Source organism: Salmo salar, unplaced genomic scaffold (genome assembly GCF_905237065.1).
Source record: "Salmo salar unplaced genomic scaffold, Ssal_v3.1, whole genome shotgun sequence".
In the NCBI taxonomy this organism is placed as follows: domain Eukaryota; kingdom Metazoa; phylum Chordata; class Actinopteri; order Salmoniformes; family Salmonidae; genus Salmo; species Salmo salar.
Genome location: NW_025549497.1, coordinates 1 through 21,148, shown reverse-complemented (window position 1 = coordinate 21,148; position 21,148 = coordinate 1). Strand labels below are relative to the sequence as shown.

The 21,148-nt window shown below is 42.0% G+C and overlaps 2 long non-coding RNA genes across 2 annotated transcripts; one reads left to right on the top strand and one right to left on the bottom strand.

The window, feature by feature from the left end:
• The first annotated feature begins 2,218 nt into the window (after positions 1–2,218).
• Positions 2,219–11,316, top strand: LOC123738317 (uncharacterized). Its single transcript, XR_006767492.1, has 8 exons — positions 2,219–2,598; positions 2,989–3,066; positions 3,796–4,111; positions 4,428–4,492; positions 4,672–6,021; positions 9,993–10,070; positions 10,352–10,696; positions 11,187–11,316. It is a non-coding gene; the product is annotated as an uncharacterized lncRNA (long non-coding RNA).
• On the bottom strand, positions 6,116–8,047 carry LOC123738318 (uncharacterized). Its single transcript, XR_006767493.1, has 2 exons — positions 7,625–8,047; positions 6,116–6,995 (listed from the first exon to the last, which is right to left on the bottom strand). It is a non-coding gene; the product is annotated as an uncharacterized lncRNA (long non-coding RNA).
• Positions 11,317–21,148: the final 9,832 nt, after the last annotated feature.

The window sequence follows — 21,148 nt, the reverse complement described above, 5'->3', positions numbered from 1 at the left end:
TCTTCTGCACAACACAATGCAGAGTGCCTGGATACAGCCCTTAGCCGTGGTATATTGACCATATACCACAAACCCAAGGGCCTTATTGCTATTATAAACTGGTGACCAACATATATAGAAAAGTAAACAAGTATTTTTGTGTCATACAAGTGGTATATTGTCTGATATACAGTACATACGGCTGAAATGCTTATTCAGCCAATCAGCATCCAGGACACAAACTATCTGGTTTATAATAGTATCTAATAATATACAGTGCATTCGGAAAGTATTCAGACCCCTTGACTTTTTCCACATTTTGTTACGTTACAGGCTTATTCTAAAATTGATTAAATCGTTTTTTTCCCTCATCAATCTACACACAATACCCCATAATGACAAAGCAAATTCTGCTTTTTAGAAAAGCTTGCAAGTTGACTAAAAATACAAAACTGAAGTATTACATTACATAAGCATTCAGACCCTTTACTCAGTACTTTGTTAAAGCACCATTGGCACCGAGTGTTTCTTGGGTATCATGCTACAAGCTTAATTTTTTTTTTTACAGCAAGTACATTTTGTTGTCTGTTACCCAAATAAATTAAACTAGTTTCTAACCAATTGATATAAGTTTGCTAGATTAAAAAAAAATAATCTATTGTTTTTATTACAAAGTTATAGCACAATTTTGCCCAAAAATTCAGGAAATAGTTCTGCTTGACGCAATGTTTCTTATTACTTTTATAAAAACATGACTAATGTGTGAAGTATAAACAAATCATAAACATGCCGCTGTAATTCAGTGGCAACGCACCGTATAGTTCACAATCCACTTCGTTCAGAGCAGCTATGTGATGCACAAAAATGGCAGTTTATGGAAGTCACATCGCTTGATTGTCAGAGGTAAAAGAGTTAACTTCTAGCTGGTGTGGGAGATAAGCAGCTGTGCTGAAGGAGAAAGAACATAAATACTTTGGCTATAGGAGGAGAAGAAGACATCTGGTTCTGATAGAGCAACAGGCCACGGTGGGAGGCATAGCGACCTGACAACCAGACTTGAGTTATGCAGAAAGGGCCCCAAATACTCAAGATAGCCAGACAAAGGGGTACAGAGAAAAGGATGAGCATGCAGTGCATGCATTATTTTTGTACCACATGAGGAGGCCCTGCTAGCATTATAACCTATACAGCTGTCAGATGTGGGCGTTAACAAGCAACAACTGATATAGAGAGATAATGGTAAAGAACGGTCAAGGGAAGCTATTTTCATATAGTGGGAGGGGACTCTATACGTTATGCAAAGACAGAATCATATAAAGATAGGACTCTGTAATATGAGAATTTAGTCTTTTCCATGGAGGGGCTTGGCTCTGTTACGTGTGTAATAGGGTCCTTCCATGGAAGGGCTCGGCTTTGCTACTCTGTATTAAAGTCTATATTGAATTCACAAGTTCTTGTAAGAGTATTATGTTCTTAAGACAATTTTCCACGACACTGGCTAGCTAGCTTTCGGTTTCACTGAACAACGTCTGCTTCATGTCGCTAACAAGCCAGCTGAGATAGCTAGTTCACTGAATTCATATGCCAGACCCAGTCCCATGTCAACGCTTAATAACACAGTATCTTTACATGCGTGGTTTATTCTGTATAGATTTTTTTACATTTTCAAATGTTATTTGACATTTTATTTTGTGTATTTTCATTTGTATCTTTATCCGCTTCCATCTTCTGTTTGAATTCTCCGCTGGTATCCCCTGACTCCACCCACTTATTCCCCGAAGTAGACCTTGTGAGCATCGTAGATTTGCATGTTTCGATCTCTGACCGGATTGTCTGAATTCACTAGTCGAGTGTCAATCACAGAAAAAAACAACATTGATGAAAATACATGTTGAGAAATTGTGAATCCCTCATCCATTTCCCTGACCCCTGGCAAAGACATAGACTGTATATAGGGCAAAGATTTCAGCTTCGCCTGTTCCACTGATATGGATTCAGCTAACAAATATGGAAACTCCAATGTTCACACCAGTCTCATACTTTTAAATCCATGACGGGAAGAGTGAACTTGCACTCTTGGGAAAGGGTTGGGAATCGGGATCTCAGCCTTAGGCACCTTATTACCAGTTTGTTATTCTGTTATTGATCCAAATGGATGAGGACATGATTGTGACATGTGAAGAGAGACAGGAGGCTGCAGTAATGTTGAGATGCCAGTAGGAGGAGCTCTAGTCTAGAACACTGGAACCTTCACTACCACTTTGATGGAGATGATGAGGAGTGATGGGTCACGTTATGTGAGGCAACACATTAAAAAACATATAGAACACAACACTTTGTTATGGATCTGTATTTAAAGAAAATACTACATTGAAAATGGTCTGCATTTAGGCAAAATGTAGGCCCACTCCTCAAATGAAGAAATATAAATAGCTATGCAGTCTTTAGCAGTACATCCAGTACATCCCTTTCTGACATGCTGTTGATGCATGTGACTGTCTTAAATCCCTGACTAGGCTACTTTCAAAATGTGTCAATCACTAAAATGACACTTCTTCTTTCTATGCACTGCTATGATGGTAAGTTGACTCACTGTACAAGACCTCTCCCCTTCACTATGTAAGTACGGTTGACGTGATCATTAAATATATATGTATACATATATATATATACATATATATAATATATATATATATTTATTGTTTTGGTGGGGGTCATAAATCATATACTTGTGGTTATGTACTGTATCATTTTACTTTTACTTACATTTTTGACCTGTGTTTTGGTTGTTACATCAGGGCCAGTATTCATTCATTGTCTCAGAGTAGGAGTGCTGATGTAGGATCAGGTCCTACCGGTCCATATAATAATGATCTAAACGGCAAAAGTGATCCTAGATCAGCTCTCCTAGTCTACTCTGAGACACTGTGTGAATATGGACCCTGGACTGTTTTAATGTATCAGAGTTATTCACCAGCTATAGAGTGACTTGTTGTTTATGTTTCTAAGACTGCAGGGTGGGAGATGCAACAATGGCCTTGAGAACAGCAGGAAGTGTGTTGGTGGTCTTTCTCTGGTGTATAGCAGGTATGGTCTCATTCATAACTGTTTTAGTAATGTTATCGTAATGTTATTCTGGTGTGTTCAGTGAAATCGTCTGTTAGGGGCTTCTTCTTTTCTGGAATAGTTGTCTTTCACACCTCACTGAGTGATGCTTAGGCCCTTTCTGTGGTTTCCATTCACACTCAGCAAGTAGAGTACGGCAACAAAGTGTGTGTCACGTCCTGACCAGCAGAGGGAGTAGTGGTTTAGTATTTTGGTTAGGATGTGACAGAGGGATGTTTGTTTTGTATGGTGGTGGTTTTTGTGTGTGTTGTGAGGGGTGTTTGATTTATGTGTTCCTGGGTTTTGGATGTATGTTCTAGGTTGTATGTTCTAGGTTGTATTGCTGCATTTTTGTCTAGTTAGGTTTGTTTTTCTATGTATAGTTAATTGGGGTTGGACTCCCAATTGAAGGCAGGTGTGTTGAGTTGCCTTTGATTGGGAGTCCTATATAATGGGGTGTGTTTGTCTTTGTGTTTTGTGGGTAGTTGTTTTTGCACTGCGTTTTGTTAGCCTGCAAAACTGTTCCTGTCGTGTTTCTGTATTTTCTTGTTTTTTTCGTGTTCACGTATTTAATAAATAGTATGTTGAGCACGCAACCCGCTGCGCCTTGGTCCATTCCTGACGACACCTGTGACAGTGTGGACAAACGCTGTTAGTGTGAGCAAATGGGTCTGTAATGTATAATCACTATAATGTGTGATTGTGTTTCAGTGTTACTGGGTCAGTATGGCTGAAGTGTGATGTACACCATCTGTACCTTGAAGGGGTCAACAGCAGAGCTGTCCTGCTCTTACACATATCCCAGAGGTTAAACAGTCACAAAAACCTTCTGGTTTACCAAACTTTATACCGTGACTCTGAGTGATGACCCAGACCACAAAGGTCGTGTGACGTATCGTAAGGATGAAGTAAATGGACACAACCTGACAATCACAGACCTGAGAGAGCGTGACGCAGCTACGTACAAGTTCAGATCAGACTGGAGGGAAATATACTGGCTATCCTGGAGTCACTCTGTCTGTCACAGGTACAGTTACATTCAATAAAGCTAAACTGTTGAATTCATTTAGTTATGGGCATTTGTCTTGGTTTGTGTTTACATCTGTATAAAATTGGATTTCTTCCATCAGTGTATTAGAGTGAAAACTCAGTGATAAAGGGATTTACGGTGATATTGTTTTTTAGTCACACTTTATTTGGATAATCTGGATAGATGCTCTACAGATGGTCATGATATCAACAAACTACCTGTTGATAAGTAACAGATTTTTTTTTTTTACTGTGTCACAATAGTCTCTTTCTACTATTTTCAGTGTTACCTTGACACAGCTCTCTCTCCACAGAGTGTCCATCCTGACCCTAACTGTGACACACACACCACTGAAAATGAGGACGAGACAGTCTGGCAGTAAGTATGTTATAACTTATTCATTTATGTGTTTATTTTGTATACAGTTTTTGTGTTTGTTTGTGTGAGTGGGTAATTGGGTGAGTGAGAGAGAGACACAGAAAGTAGAGGTGAGAGAGAATGCTACAGAGCAGTGTGTAAAGTGCTCATACTGTGTTTCCTGTGTCGCTGTCTCTCAGAGTGTGAGGGACTCGCCCAGTGACACGTTCACAGCTCTTCAGAGAGATGCTCAGCCCTCCGTGTATCAGGCCATCCAGGGGAGAAAACCACCACAGAACCTGGACTGAAGACAACCACCACAGAACCTGGACTGAAGACAACCACCACAGAACCTGGACTGATAGAACCACCACAGAACCTGGACTGATAGAACCACCACAGAACCTGGACTGAAGACAACCACCATAGAACCTGGACTGATAGAACCACCACAGAACCTGGACTGATAGAACCACCACAGAACCTGGACTGAAGAGAACCACCACAGAACCTGGACTGAAGAAAACCACCACAGAACATGGACTGAAGAGAACCACCACTGAAGAGAACCATCACAGAACCTGGACTAAAGAGAACCACCACAGAACATGGACTGAAGAGCTATGGCTCCAAACCAAAGCTAGTCCTTACACCTCTATTCTCTTGCTAATATATTGTTATAATATCTTGAAGGTTCACCCAAATTACAAAATGACACATTGGTTTCCTTACCCTTTACCAGTCTATGAACATGGTGTGACAGCAGTCCATGCTTTGGTTTAGTTTCCCCTGGCACTGTTTCAACTTGCTAACGTTTTAGCATTCGTGGCACAAATCCCATTCAAGTAATGCGACCGATAAGAGGCATTTCTCGTACATAATGTCGAAATCATTCAAATGTAAAAAATGCATTGTGAAGCTCAACAAAGTCACTTATAGATGATTTGAACATGATGTCGGTCCCATGACTTGAATGGGATTTTTGTTACAAATGCTATAATGTTATGTAAATGTGGGAGTGTTCGACATTGCAGCCGACTTTATAGGCGAGTCAAGATCTACAAATCACCTTGCATGATAAATAACTACTCAATATTATTAATAGACCAGTCAGTCACAATTTACCCATCATACATCACAGTTTTGATGCTCTGGAACACTGTCTGTGTGACTGTGGAATGAAGCCCTCTCTGCATAAGTGTCTTAGTTACTGACATAGAGTTGGACAGAGGGTATATCTTGGCATCTTTGTCAAGATGTCTTCTGTGACAGAATGAGCAGCGCCATTGAGGGCTATTTCCATTTTAAAGCAGTTAATGTATTCTTCTTCAACTTCCATAAGTTTAATAACAGTCGGTATACCAATTGAAATGGTGTATTCAATGGCTTAGCCATGCTAAAACAGTATTTTTAGCAAGTGCGCCCTCTATTCAACTCTATTGTCCCTGACTGCTTCAAAGTTGTCAACCACACACTTCAAACCTCACACTCAGTGTCTATTTACATAGACTTCCAGTAAGTTAACTTACAACACATCTCCCCTTCACTCTGTAAGTACGCTTGACGATATCTTAAAATATGTATCTTTTATCATTTGTTTGTACCCATGAACTTCTGTATCCTGTTTTGTGCATGACAATGCTATTACAATTTACATTGTTTTATTTTTCTGTTAAGTACAGTATACTTTGTAGATGTATTTTTGGATATTAATCTGATACAGTATTGTACATGTGATTTCACACATAATACTTCTGCATGCTATTTTAAGGACTTTAAGAGTAATAGATTGTTGTGTAGACTTGTTTGAAAATGGCCTAAAGTAAGAGTGATTGGGTGGATGCTTCATAAGAGCTCTCGGAGTAGTATTAACATGAGACACAGTGATGGTGGGTTGTGTTTAGGAGTAGTATTAACATGAGACACAGTGATGGTGGGTTGTGTTTAGGAGTAGTATTAACATGAGACACAGTGACGGTGGGTTGTGTTTAGGAGTAGTATTAACATGAAACACAGTGATGGTGGGTTGTGTTTAGGAGTAGTATTAACATGAGACACAGTGATGGTGGGTTGTGTTTAGGAGTAGTATTAACATGAGACACAGTGATGGTGGGTTGTGTTTAGGAGTAGTATTAACATGAGACACAGTGATGGTGGGTTGTGTTTAGGAGTAGTATTAACATGAGACACAGTGATGGTGGGTTGTGTTTAGGAGTAGTATTAACATGAAACACAAGGCCGGCCTGCATAGGATTAGGCCTATGATTGACGAGGGCAGCATTTTCTGAGCTAAACTGACCAAGACCCACCTCCAACAACACAGAAAACCTCACATAATTCTGCCTAAAAACAATTACAATTTCTCTCAATCAGTGGGGTTTTTAGGTGAGCACTGATTCCACCCTGTGATAAGCAGTAACCACTTTGTCAATGGCAGGGATGCAAAATATTTATCTTGTCCGTTCCCAGTGCTCCTCTCCAGGGTGCTGTTGGAGACGCATCACTGCTGAGCTCCACCAACATTCTGTAAATAAAGAAAAAGAAAGAGTAGGTGGCCTTTTCGGGAAACTTTTTATATCAGGTTTCTCCTATCAAATAGCCTTACCTAAATGACCCCCAATCACATAAAAAATGTGCTGACACTTAACAAACAACATATTCTAAAAACAAGACAAGTCAAAGTAAAATAGACAATATTGTCTGGACAGCCAGGCTAGTCACTGCTGTCCAGGAGATTCATCCATGGGCTAAATTGTCACGATCAGTGGTTTCAAGTTTGTATCCTTCAATTTTTTACTAAGCTGATCATTGCGAAAATAAAATATTTCTGCATTTGTTGCTGTGTAAACACATTGCAAATAGGCTCAGGATAAATCCTCCTGATGAAGTTGGGTAGCTGATTTTCAGAGCTTAATGCGCCAAATTGATTAGTCACAGGAATCAGGACTAATTAAGTTGATGCAACGGCCTGTTTTGCAAATGATGGACCTACCAAATGGATGGGCATTCATAAAATTCAATTGTGCCTAACATCTTTTTGACATATTTGGTCATGTCCGAACTGGCAGTCTTTTTTGGTGTATTACAAATGGTAGGCCTACAACATAGATGGGCGTTCCTAAAATTCTATTCAGACAACACTGTAGGCTATACCTCAGTAAGCACCGTCCAACACTGACAACTTTTGGAGGTCTTTTTTTGGTCCTGTCTGGACTGGATGTTTTTTTTGGTGCATTCCGGACCGGCCCTGATTTCCACATTCACGGACGTTGGTTTTTGGTCTGGTCTGGACCAAATCTGAACCAATCATAGACGTCTGTGTTTGGTTGAGATTTTGCCTGCTCTGGACCAGCTTTCATTTGGCCCAAACAAAGACGTCTATAAATCACGTCTTTTCATCTTTCATTCAGAACCTAAACCTGAACCTAACTTCAACGTCTGGAAAAACAAGTATTTTAAAACCACGACCTAGAGAGGTAACAACGGCGATCAACTTAACACTTTACAACTAAGCACGCTGAAAATAAACAAGACTTCTACCGAGCAGCACACACTGTGTACCAACCGACAGCTCCACACAGAGAGCCAGAAGAGATGTATTTCCTCCTTCCTGACTGCCGATGCGCTCTTAAAGTGGCAGCGCACGGTGAAGGCTCTGTGCAGGATTTCGCCACAACGTTAAACTATATATGGATAACAGGCTATATTAGAATATGTATAGATAACAGGCTACATTCGACTACATATGGATAACAGGCTACATTAGACTATATATGGATAACAGGCTACATTAGACTATATATGGATAACAGGCTACATTAGACTATATATGGATAACAGGCTACATTAGACTATATATGGATAACAGGCTACATTAGACTATATATGGATAACAGGCTACATTAGACTATATATGGATAACAGGCTACATTAGACTATATATGGATAACAGGCTACATTAGACTATATATGGATAACAGGCTACATTAGACTATATATGGATAACAGGCTACATTAGACTATATATGAATAACAGGCTACATTAGACTATATATGGATAACAGGCTACATTAGACTATATATGGATAACAGGCTACATTAGACTGTATATGGATAACAGGCTACATTAGAATATATATGGATAACAGGCTACATTAGACTATATATGGATAACATGCTACATTAGACTATATATGGATAACAGGCTACATTAGACTATATATGGATAACAGGCTACATTAGACTATATATGGATAACAGGCTACATTAGACTATATATGGATAACAGGCTACATTAGACTACATATGGATAACAGGCTACATTAGACTATACAGTATATGGACAGCAGCAGTCAATACAGTAGGCTATGGTGATGATCATACTGATTCCTCTGCTAACTAATGCTACTACCAGTACTGTACACAAGGGTCAACAGTGTAACATAATATGATAGTGGTATGTTGTAATACTACAGACATCAGTGTTTTTGTGGTTAAATGTGACTTTGTCAAGTAGACAGTGTTGTGTTTCACCATTCTATCTGATGTATTGTTAGTTTGTTATGTTGTTATTATCCCAACGTTATTGAGGACATTATTATTAGGAGGCTGCAGTAATGTTGAGATGCCAGTAGGGAGAGCTCTAGGCTAGAACACTGGAACAGACAAGTTAATGTCTTAAAGAGGAAGGAAAGGACAGTTCTGTATCAGCTACTTGTGTCCTGACTACTATAAATATGTATCAACCACAGAACTGACACTTACTAGCAGTTCCCACTCACTACCAGTCAGTTAACTCACTGTACAATACCTCTCCCCTTCACTTCACTCTGTAGGTACTCTTGATAATATCTGGAAATATAGTGTGTGTGTGTGTGTGTGTGTGTGTGTGTGTGTGTGTGTGTGTGTGTGTGTGTGTGTGTGTGTGTGTGTGTGTGTGTGTGTGTGTGTGTGTGTGTGTGTGTGTGTGTGTGTGTTTTTGTGTGACATAGTGTATTTATCTGAGGGCCCTTCAGGACCAGACTGATAGGGAGTAGTGTTGACATCTATACTGTGTAGGATGTGTGTTTTAACTTTTCTCCATCCATAACAACCAGCTCTCTAGACTTTGATGGCCTTTTTGGCCTTCCTACAGATGTTTTCTGTATTTGTTTGTATGTGTGTGTGTGTGTGTGTGTGTGTGTGTGGCGTCGTGCAATCGTGCGTGCGTGCGTGCGAGTGAGTGACTGTCTGTCTGAGTCACTTGCTGTTTAGCCTCACAGCTTGGGGATAGGAGCTATCATTGAACCTGGTGGTCAGTCTTTAGGCTGCTGTACAGCTTGACGGACCGTAGAGGATTGAACATTTATCCTCCTATATTTGGGATTCTGAGAATAAAACAGCTTCAGAACAATCAATGTAGAAATATGTGTTTACAGTTCTACACATCTGTTCAATAAGTGATTGTTGTTGTTGATAATGATGATGATGAGTATGTAGTTATTCACCAGCTATAGAGTGAGTTGTTGTTTATGTTTCTAAGACTGCAGGGTGGGAGATGCAACAATGGCCTTGAGAACAGCAGGAAGTGTGTTGGTGGTCTTTCTCTGGTCTGTAGCAGGTATGGTCTCATTCCTGTCATTTAGTTGCTCTGTTTATCAATATAAAGATTTTTCTAAAAGCATAACAACTTGTGTTCTACTGTCAACACATTTGGCATCTCCACTTCACTTTAAACAGTTGTCTTTCACACCTCACTGAGTGATGCTTATCTGTGGTTTCCATTCTCACTCAACCAAAGAGTATCAGTGTCTCAACTTAGCAACTATGGAACAAAGTGTTAATGAGTCAAAAGACCTTGATCTTAATGTAACGTCCTTGTGATGTCTAACTGTGTTTCAGTGGTACTGGGTCAGGATGGCTGGAGTGTGACTTACACCACTCAGAGTATCTGCACCTTGAAGGGGTCAACAGTGGATCTGTCCTGCTCTTACACATATCCCAGTGGTACAGTCACAACAACCTTCTGGTTCACTAAAATGGAGACTGGTGTAGAACCTGAAGATCTAGGTCAGGACCCAGAGAATGCAGGTCGTCTGGAGTATCATGGGGATAAGAAGAATGATCACACACTGAGAATCACAGACCTGAGAGAGAGAGACTCAGCTACGTACAAGTTCAGATTCATAACAGATCAGACTGGAGGGAGATATTATGGCAATCCTGGAGTCTCTCTGTCTGTAACAGGTACAGTAACATTCTATATACTGGTGGTCCTGGAGTCTCTCTGTCTGTCACAGGTACAGTAACATTCTATATACTGGTGATCCTGGAGTCACTCTGTCTGTCAGGTACAGTCTGTTCCGTCACTCTTCTGTAACAGGTACAGTAACATTCTATATACTGGTGATCCTGGAGTCTCTCTGTCTGTCACAGGTACAGTAACATTCTATATACTGGTGATCCTGGAGTCACTCTGTCTGTAACAGGTACAGTAACATTCTATATAGTGGTGATCCTGGAGTCACTCTGTCTGTAACAGGTACAGTGATATTATATATATAATGCTAATCTGTTTAATTGTTTCTGGAAAATTGTCTTGATTTGTATTGAAATAATACAATTAATATGAAAGCATGCATTAAATAGGAATGTCTGAATTGATGATTTGAGAACGTCCACTCCTGCCTCATTTGAACTAAACAGGTAATTGAGGGTTCAATGTTATCTACTCCAGACCTGCAGGTGAAGGTGACCACTACATGGTGGTCAATGACACTGACCTGTAGCACCACCTGTACTCTGACTGGTAACCCCACCTACATCTGGTACAGGAACAGTAAGATTGTACAAGAGGACTCCTCCCCTCGTACTCAGTCTACTTAAAAACTGAAGACAGCTTCTACTGTGTTGTAAAAGGCATCAATTCTCCTGCAGTGTGTGAGTGTGACTAATATACTTTATAAAGTCTGTCAAAATCATCCAATACATCATTGGTCAGTGTTGATGTTTAGTGAAACAGACATCAAATAGGGATACTATTTAATTTATATTAATGGATGTTGATTTTACAGTTCAAAATACTTACACAATTTCATAATGAGAAGCCAAACTTTTAATTTGTCTGTTATCCAGATAGCCCAAAGAACACCTCAGTGTCAGTCAGTCCCTCTGGTGAAATAGTGGAGGGCAGTTCAGTGAATCTGACCTGCAGCAGTGATGCCAACCCACCTGTGGACAAATACACCTGGTACAAGATAACATACAAGAAAATGTCAATGAGACATTCTGGACAGAGATACACCATCCATAACATCAGCTCTGAGGACAGAGAGGGATACTACTGCGAGGCTCTGAACATTATAGGGAGAGAACATATCCCTGTCCATATTAATGTTACATGTAAGTATGTCACATTCTGATCATTTTTGGTGTTCTGTAATTGTACAGATTTCATTCTGACATCATGCATTTATAAACCCATGATCCTGCAGCAGTGTTTCCCTGGGTTCCTGTGGTGGGGGTGGGGGCTGTCCTGACTGCTGGAGCTCTGCTACTCACCATCTACTGCAGTTTGAAGAGGTGAGACTTTCATTAAGATATACTGTTAGTTACACATCAACCTCCACTAGAGGTCAGTCGAGAGCAGAACTCACTCTGTCCCTCATTACAGGAGACACACAGGAGGAAGTGATGCCACAGCAGACACACAGGTAATAATGTCAACAACCAAAGATTTCAATCCTAATACCATAGACAGTAAGCAAATTAATTTACATAAAAATGTTGGAGGGAGGGGTTCGTAAAGTGCTCATTCAGTGTGTCTTCTTTCAGATTAAGGGACTCCCCTGTGACACAGCCCCTCAGATAGATGCTGAGCCCTCCGATTATGAGAACTGGGGAGAACAACCACAGAACCTGGACAGTGACACAGCCCCTCAGATAGATGCTGAGCCCTCTGATTATGAGAACTGGGGAGAACCACCACAGAACCTGGACTGAACAGAACCACCACAGAACCAGGACTGAAGAGAACCAAAACAGAACCTGGACTGAAGAGAACCAAAACAGAACCTGGACTGAAGAGAACCACCACAGAACCTGGACTGAAGAGAACCAACACATAACCTGGACTGAAGAGAACCACCACATAACCTGGACTGAAGAGAACCACCACTGAATCTGGACTGAAGAGCGACAGCATCAAGGTTTACCAGACAATGATCTTTAACTTTTGAGTAAATGCTGGAATGTAGATTGTTCTCCTAATGATCAATACAGTATGTATATAGATGATCAATACAGTATGTATATAGATGATAAATACAGTTAATAGATGATAAATGGGATAGATTATGCTTCTGCTCTTTTTCTATGAGATTTGGCCATTTCCAGATTTGATTACATTTCACATATAAATATTTGTAATTTTTTATTAGCAAATGATTAATTTAAGTCTTGGCGATATAGGCTCTGTGTCACGTCCTGGCCAGTATAAGGGTTAATTGTCATTTTTGTTTGGTCAGGACGTGGCAGAGGATATTTGTTTTATGTGGTTCAGGGTGGTGTGTTAGTTAGGAGGGCGTTTGATTTATTATTTCCGGGTTTTGAGTTATGGTCTATGTTGATGTATTTCTATGTGTAGTCTAGTTGATCTGTTTCTATGTTGAGTTAATTGGGGTGGACTTCCAATTGAAGGCAGCTGTGTGGTGTTGCCTTTGATTGGAAGTCCTATATTAGTTGGGTGTGTTTGTCTGTGTATTTGTGGGAGATTGTTTCGTGTTTAGCGTGTGTAAGCCTAACAGGACTGTCAGTGTATCGTGCGTTCGTTTTTTGTTATTTTGTATGTTCGTTTTGGAATTTATTAAATGTTCAAAATGAACCATCTCAACTCTGCTGCATATTGGTCCTCATTTTCCGATGATGATTTCACCATATCGTCCTCCGACGAAGAAATCCTTGACAGAATCTCCCACCAAACCAGGACCAAGCAGCAGAGGAAGGAGCAGAGGAATTTTGATTTGGACAATCGGGAGAGATGGACATGGGAGCAGGTTATGGCCGGAGAACGCCCATGGAGTAAGGCTGGTATGGACCGGGAACGTTTCCGAGGACACGACTGGCGGGGGGGCACACGGGTAGTTTGGGGGGCACACGGGTAGTTTGGCTAGGCCTAGGAAGAGCCGGAAGCCAGCTACCCGTGGTTATATGGAGGAGCGTATGAGGTGGAGAGCGCCATGTTTCGCTGAGGAGCGCACTATCTCACCCATACGCACGCACAGTCCGGTGCGCGTTATTCCAGCCCCTCGCAGGTGCTGTGCTAGAGCGGGCATCCAGCCTGGTAGGAGGATGCCTGCGCAGCGCATCTGGTCGCCGGTACACCTCCGAGGACCAGGCTACCCAACTCCCGCTCTACGCACGGCTACCATCAGGCCCCTGCACAGCCCAGTCTGCCCTGTACAAGCACCCCGCTCGTACAGGGCTACTAGTTCCATCCAGCCAAGACGGGTTGTGCAGGAAGTAAGATCAAGACCGACTGTGCGCCTCCATAGCCCTAGGTTTCCAGCTCCTGTCTCTCGTGCGGACCCGGAAGTGCGTCAGCCCAGTCCGACTCGTCCTGTTCCCGCTCCCCGCCCTAGCCTGGGGGTGCGTGTTCCCAATCTGGTACGCCCAGTACCAGCACCACGCACAAGGCATCTAGTGCGTAAACCCAGCCTCGCCAGTCTAAAGTTGCCAGAGCTGCCCGCCAGTCAACAGTCACCAGAGCTGCCCGCCAGTCAACAGTCACCAGAACAGCCCGTCAGTCAACAATCGCCAGAACAGCCCGTCAGTCAAGAGTCGCCAGAACAGCCCGTCAGTCAAGAGTCGCCAGAACAGCCCGTCAGTCAAGAGTCGCCAGAACAGCCCGTCAGTCAAGAGTCGCCAGAGCCGCCCGTCAGTGAGGAATCGCCAGAGCCGCCCGTCAGTGAAGAGTCGCCAGAGCCACCCACTAGTCAGGAGCTGCCAGAGTGGCCAAACTGCCCGGAGATGTCAGAGTGGCCAGACTGCCCGGAGATGTCAGGGAGTGGCCAGACTGCCCGGAGATGCCAGAGTGGCCAGACTGCCCGGAGATGCCAGAGTGGCCAGACTGCCCGGAGATGCCAGAGTGGCCAGACTGCCCCCGAGCTGCCAGAGTGGCCAGACTGCCCCGAGCTGCCAGAGTGGTCAGACTGCCCCGAGCTGCCAGAGTGGCCAGACTGCCCCGAGCTGCCAGAGTGGCCAGACTGCCCCGAGCTGCCAGAGTGGCCAGACTGCCCCGAGCTGCCAGACTGCCCCGACTGCCCCGAGCTGCCAGAGCTGCCAGACTGCCCCGAGCTGCCAGACTGCCCCGAGCTGCCAGACTGCCCCGAGCTGCCAGACTGCCCCGACTGCCCGCCGGCGATGCCAGAGTGGCCTGACTGCCTGGAACGGCCAGAACCGGAGCCACCTCCAGATATAGGTGGGTTGGGGAGGGGGTGTAGCACAGTGCCGTCGTTGACGGCAGCCACCCTCCCCTTCCCTCCCTTTAGTAGGGGGAATTTTTGTTTTGTTGTTGTTTGGGGTTGTTTTCTTGTTTTTCTTAAGGTGCTTCCGGGTTAGCACCTTTAAGGGGGGGTACTGTCACGTCCTGGCCAGTATAAGGGTTAATTGTCATTTTAGTTTGGTCAGGACGTGGCAGAGGATATTTGTTTTATATGGTTCAGGGTGGTGTGTTAGTTAGAGGGCGTTTGATTTATTATTTCCGGGTTTTGAGTTATGGTCTATGTTGATGTATTTCTATGTGTAGTCTGGTTGATCTGTTTCTATGTTGAGTTAATTGGGGTGGACTTCCAATTGAAGGCAGCTGTGTGGTGTTGCCTTTGATTGGAAGTCCTATATTAGTTGGGTGTGTTTGTCTGTGTATTTGTGGGAGATTGTTTCGTGTTTAGCGTGTGTAAGCCTAACAGGACTGTCAGTGTATCGTGCGTTCGTTTTTTGTTATTTTGTATGTTCGTTTTGGAATTTATTAAATGTTCAAAATGAACCATCTCAACTCTTCTGCATATTGGTCCTCATTTTCCGATGATGATTTCACCATATCGTCCTCCGACGAAGAAATCCCTGACACTCTGCTCCTTCAGGGTAGCAGTAAGCTATACCAATCCCCCAGCAGGAACACAGAACCTAACAGGTGGAGGCTGGGGTGGTGGGAGGAGCTAATCTCCTGCTCATGATCAGAAAACACTGCTACTCACTCACTGTATAGCAACACATAGCCTGTATGCTAGTCTAGCATAGACTACTTCTTCCTTGTATGGATGAGGGAGTATTCTCCATGATGGTTCACGGAGCACACTGACTCAGCTCGAAGCTGGTATTGGGAAGAAACAAGTAGGCAGTATGATAGGTTACTCTCGATGCACGGTTCTACTTAGCTAGCTTGTAGCCGGCTATTGACTGACAACAGAGCAGCAACATGGTTGATCCTCGCAATCAATCACATCCCTGCAGCAGTGGAGGAAAAGAAGCCAGCGCATAGTAACAGTAGTAACAGCAGCAGAGTCAGTGGAGGAAAAGAAGCCAGCGTATAGTAACAGTAGTTACAGCAGCAGAGTCAGTGGAGGAAAAGAAGCCAGCGTATAGTAACAGTAGCAGTAGTAGACTGATGTGAGAACAGACCCGGTCAGTTTAAATAGACCACAGAATAAGGTGGTGGTGAATGATACTAGTCTCTAATTGGACACTCGGGTTTCCTTTCTGAACTGGCCTACTTTTCTTGTGTACTTATCTGTATACTGTCTATAGATTGTATTGCTTATCTGTTTTTATGGGATTTTGCCAATTCCAGATTTTTATAACATATTAAGTTTTGGCTTGTCTTAGTGACACAAAAATAAACAATATTGACAGGAGCTTTTAAATATTTGTAGCTCTGGAGTTGCTCCTGATGTGTTTAAAGATGTTTTACTTTGTATTGCTGTCAAATATTATTGGGCATTTTATATTTTGTATTATGTAATACCATATTGTTCAGTGTCATAATATTGCTTGTTTTATTATCAAATTATTCATTATTCATTATTATGTATTTTAGATACATTGAGTACAGTATAAACATCCTGTTGTAAATAAGCTCAAGGTTAGGCAACAAATAAAGTGATTGTTTTATTAACTTACATTGATTCATAACTATTTCCACTTTGATGTTGTTTCTTGTATTTCTACCTATTGGACACAAGATGGTAATACTGAACCATGCAACCGTGAGTGGCTAGACACACACACACAACACACACACACACACACACACACACACACACACACACACACACACACACACACACACACACACACACACACACACACACACACACACACACACACACACCTCGACCTTGCCAGATTATTTCCCAGTAGTTCAGACATTGTACAGGTGTGTGCGTTTGGATGCCTGTGTGTGTGTGTGTGTGTGTGTGTGTGTGTGTGTGTGTGTGTGTGTGTGTGTGTGTGTTGTGTGTGTGTGTGCACTCCCTAGACTATTGCAGGAGTACTATAATATAAGTTGTCCAACAGATTTCCTAGGTGGTGAAGATCTGGATGGACTATTTCTACTTTCTTGTATTTCTTTGGGAATGGTTCATACTGCTACTGGTGTCTGGAGCTCTACCCCTCTGCCCTATCCAGAGCCGGGCGGCCCTATAGGCTCACTACGCAAGTTGCGTAGGGCCCCACAAATTACGCAAGGGCCCCGCCTCCCCCTCGTGTTAAAGCGAGTGTCAATGTGTCAATGTTTACAACTTCGATGAAAGGATGAAGCGGAACTATCCTTCTGGTCACAAAAAGAGAAATAAAAACAATGAGAGTGAATTGCGGGAACAGCAATCAGCTAAACTTGTGTTCTCTCCTCTCCAAGTTTGATGTAAAGTTAAATTGATGGGCTAGCTTGCAGTGCATCTGTCTCTAGTCTGTCTGTCTTGTTATCCTAGCTGGGCAGTGCATCTCTTGGTCTGTCTGTGTCTTGCTTGATTACCAGCCACTTCCAGGGCTGTGTTCTGTTACTTTGTGCCTGACAAAAGTGAGAGTGAAATACAACTATCTATTAAGTTTGATAAACACTAACGGGCAACGGTGTTTATAAACTGCAGCTTGGAAAAGAGAACCGCGTCGCGTGTGAACATGCGTTCATATGTGTTCATATGATTGTGCACAAAATGAAACTTGCGCTTTCCAGTGGCAACCTCTGTGGTGACCAGTCCAGACAATATATGGGCGTGATGGCACTCCTCTTATGCGCACATCATTTTAAAGCAAGACAATGATTATCTAGTCTCTCAGTCAAGGTTTAGTTACAACTCTGGACTAATGCATTATGGAAAGCAATGGATTGACATTGACTATAGATATATATATGTAATTTAAAATGTTGATTAGCTGGACATACTGGGCAATATGGATACACATCTCTCAGTAAATAATAACCATCAATTATTCATCCAAGCCATAGTGTAAATAGTATTTTATATTTTAAAATGTATAAAAAGCTAATCTGGGGGAGCCAGTTTGAATGGGCCTGAAGCAGCTGATAAAATTAATAATAGTATTGATATCTTTAATTTACAGGTGCTATGCTTAAGTTTGTCAGTAGAGGAGATGCTGGATCATCAGCCAGTACAAGCACAGACTCAGTTGATCCACATCCAGCTTCAGCCAGTACTAACACAGACCCAGGACAGCTGGCTTCAGCAAGTACTAACACAGACCCAGTGCAGCTGGCTTCAGCAAGTACTAACACAGACACAATACAAGTACTAACACAGACCCAGTATGGCTGGCTTCAGCAAATACTACCACAAACCCAATACAGCCGTCTTCAGCAAGTACTAACACAGACCCAGGTGAAGTACAGGCAGCCTCAGCCAGTACTAGCACAACCAGAGGTGTACAGCCAGCATCAGATACAAGCAGCTCAGACCCTAATAGAACAGTTGCTGCTCCACCAAATGACCCAGCAGACTGGCCCCCAGTCTAACAGACTCTATGAGGACTGAGTTAGTGTCGCGGAGGTCCATTCAAACCAGGACTGGATTTTCTTACCCTAAAGTCAAGTCTAGAAGAGGTTTCCATTCAGGCTTATTACAGAGACAGCTGTCAAATGGGGAAAAGATTACCAGGAGCTGGCTAAATGGGGAAAATATTACCAGGAGCTGGCTAAATGGGGAAAATATTACCAGGAGCTGGCTAAATGGGGAAAAGATTACCAGGAGCTGGCTAAATGGGGAAAATATTACCAGGAGCTGGCTAAATGGGGAAAAGATTACCAGGAACTGGCTAAATGGGGAAAAGATTACCAGGAGCTGGCTAAATGGGGAAAATATTACCAGGAGCTGGCTAAATGGGGAAAAGATTACCAGGAGCTGGCTAAATGGGGAAAAGATTATCAGGAGCTGGCTAAATGGGGAAAATATTACCAGGAGCTGGCTAAATGGGGAAAAGATTACCAGGAGCTGGCTAAATGGGGAAAAGATTACCAGGAGCTGGCTAAATGGGGAAAAGATTACCAGGAGCTGGCTAAATGGAGAAAAGATTACCAGGAGCTGGCTAAATGGAGAAAAGATTACCAGGAGCTGGCTAAATGGAGAAAAGATTACCAGGAGCTGGCTAAATGGAGAAAATATTACCAGGAGCTGGCTAAATGGGGAAAAGATTACCAGGAGCTGGCTAAATGGGGAAAAGATCACCAGGAGCTGGCTAAATGGAGAAAAGATTACCAGGAGCTGGCTAAATGGAGAAAAGATTACCAGGAGCTGGCTTTCATACTCAATTAAAAACAACGCTGTGTATTGTTTTTGCTGTAAGCTCTTTTCTACAAAAGACTACAAAATAATAAGGGAAGGCGTGAATGACTGGTCAAATATCAACGCCATTCTGAAACACCATGAGGGTAGTCCTGAACACACAAGCAATATGATTAAGTGGAGAGAACTTGATCTGCGCCTAAGTCGGGGACAGATTCTTGACCAGATACAAATTACAATTTTGGAGGCTGAAAGAAAGAGATGGCGGGATGTCCTTACACGTTTAATAAGTATCATCACCCAGTCTCTGGCTGAAAGAAACTTAGCATTCAGGGGGTTCATCAGACAAACTCTTCCAACCAGATAATGGAAACTTCCTAAAAGAGGTTGAATTAATGGCAAAATTTGACCCCGTTATGGAAAATCATCTTAGCAGAATTAAAGATAGAGAGACACATGCTCATTACCTTGAAGTGCAAACAGAATGAACTGATACAGATCGTGGAAGCAATAGTGACTCAAGTAAGAGACAAAGTACTTCTCCATTATCGTGGACTGTACACTGACATTAGTCACCAGGAGCCCTATGTCCATTATTCTGAGAAGCGTGGCTTTAAAAGGGAAAGCCAGAGATCAAGGAGCACTTCCTCTGCTTTGTGAATTTAGAGGTTACAACAGGCTTGAATCTGTCCACTGTCATCTTAGATAAGCTCAACGAGATGAAGATTCCATTTGAAGATTGCAGAGGGCAAGCTTATGACAATGGGGCCAACATGAAGTGCAAGCACCAAGGAGTACAAGCCAGACTTCGCAAAGAAAATCCCAGAGCCGTGTTGGTCCCATGTGGAGCAATGGCTACATTAGACTATATATGGATAACATGGTTTTTTAGACTATACATGGATAACAGGCTACATTAGACTATATATGGATAACAGGCTACATTAGACTATATATGGATAACAGGCTACATTAGACTATATTGGATAACAGGCTACATTAGACTATATATGGATAACAGGCTACATTAGACTATATATGGATAACAGGCTACTTAGACTATATATGGATAACAGGCTACATTAGACTATATATGGATAACAGGCTACATTAGACTATATGGATAACATGCTACATTAGTCTATATATGGATAACAGGCCACATTAGACTATATGTGGATAACAGGCTACATTAGACTATATATGGATAACAGGCTACATTAGAATATATATGTATAACAGGCTACATTAGACTATATATGGATAACAGGCTACATTAGACTATATATAGATAACAGGCTACATTAGACTATATATGGATAATCGTGTTTTTTAGACTGCACGGATAACAGGCTAATTAGACTAATATGGATAACAGGCCACATTAGACTATATATGGATAACAGGCTACATTAGACTACATATGGATAACAGGCTACAATAGACTATGTATGGATAACAGGCTACACTAGACTATATATGGACAACAGCTGCGCTACACTAGACTATATATGGATTACCGTTACATAGACTATATATTAGACTTGCTAGGCATTGCTGTATATGGATAACAAGGCCACACTAGACTGTATATGGATAACAGGCTACATTAGACTATATATGGATAACAGGCTACATTAGACTATATATGATAACAGGCTGCATTAGACTATATATAGATAACAGGGGCCACATTAGACTGTATATGGACAACAGGCTGGCTACATTAGACCACAGACAGACAACAGGCTACATTAAGAACATATATGGACATGTACAGGCTATATTAGACTATATGGATAACAGGCTGCTATTAGACTGTATATGGATACCAGGCTACATTAGAATATATATGGATACAGGCTACATTAGACTATATATGGATAATAGGTTACATTAGACTATA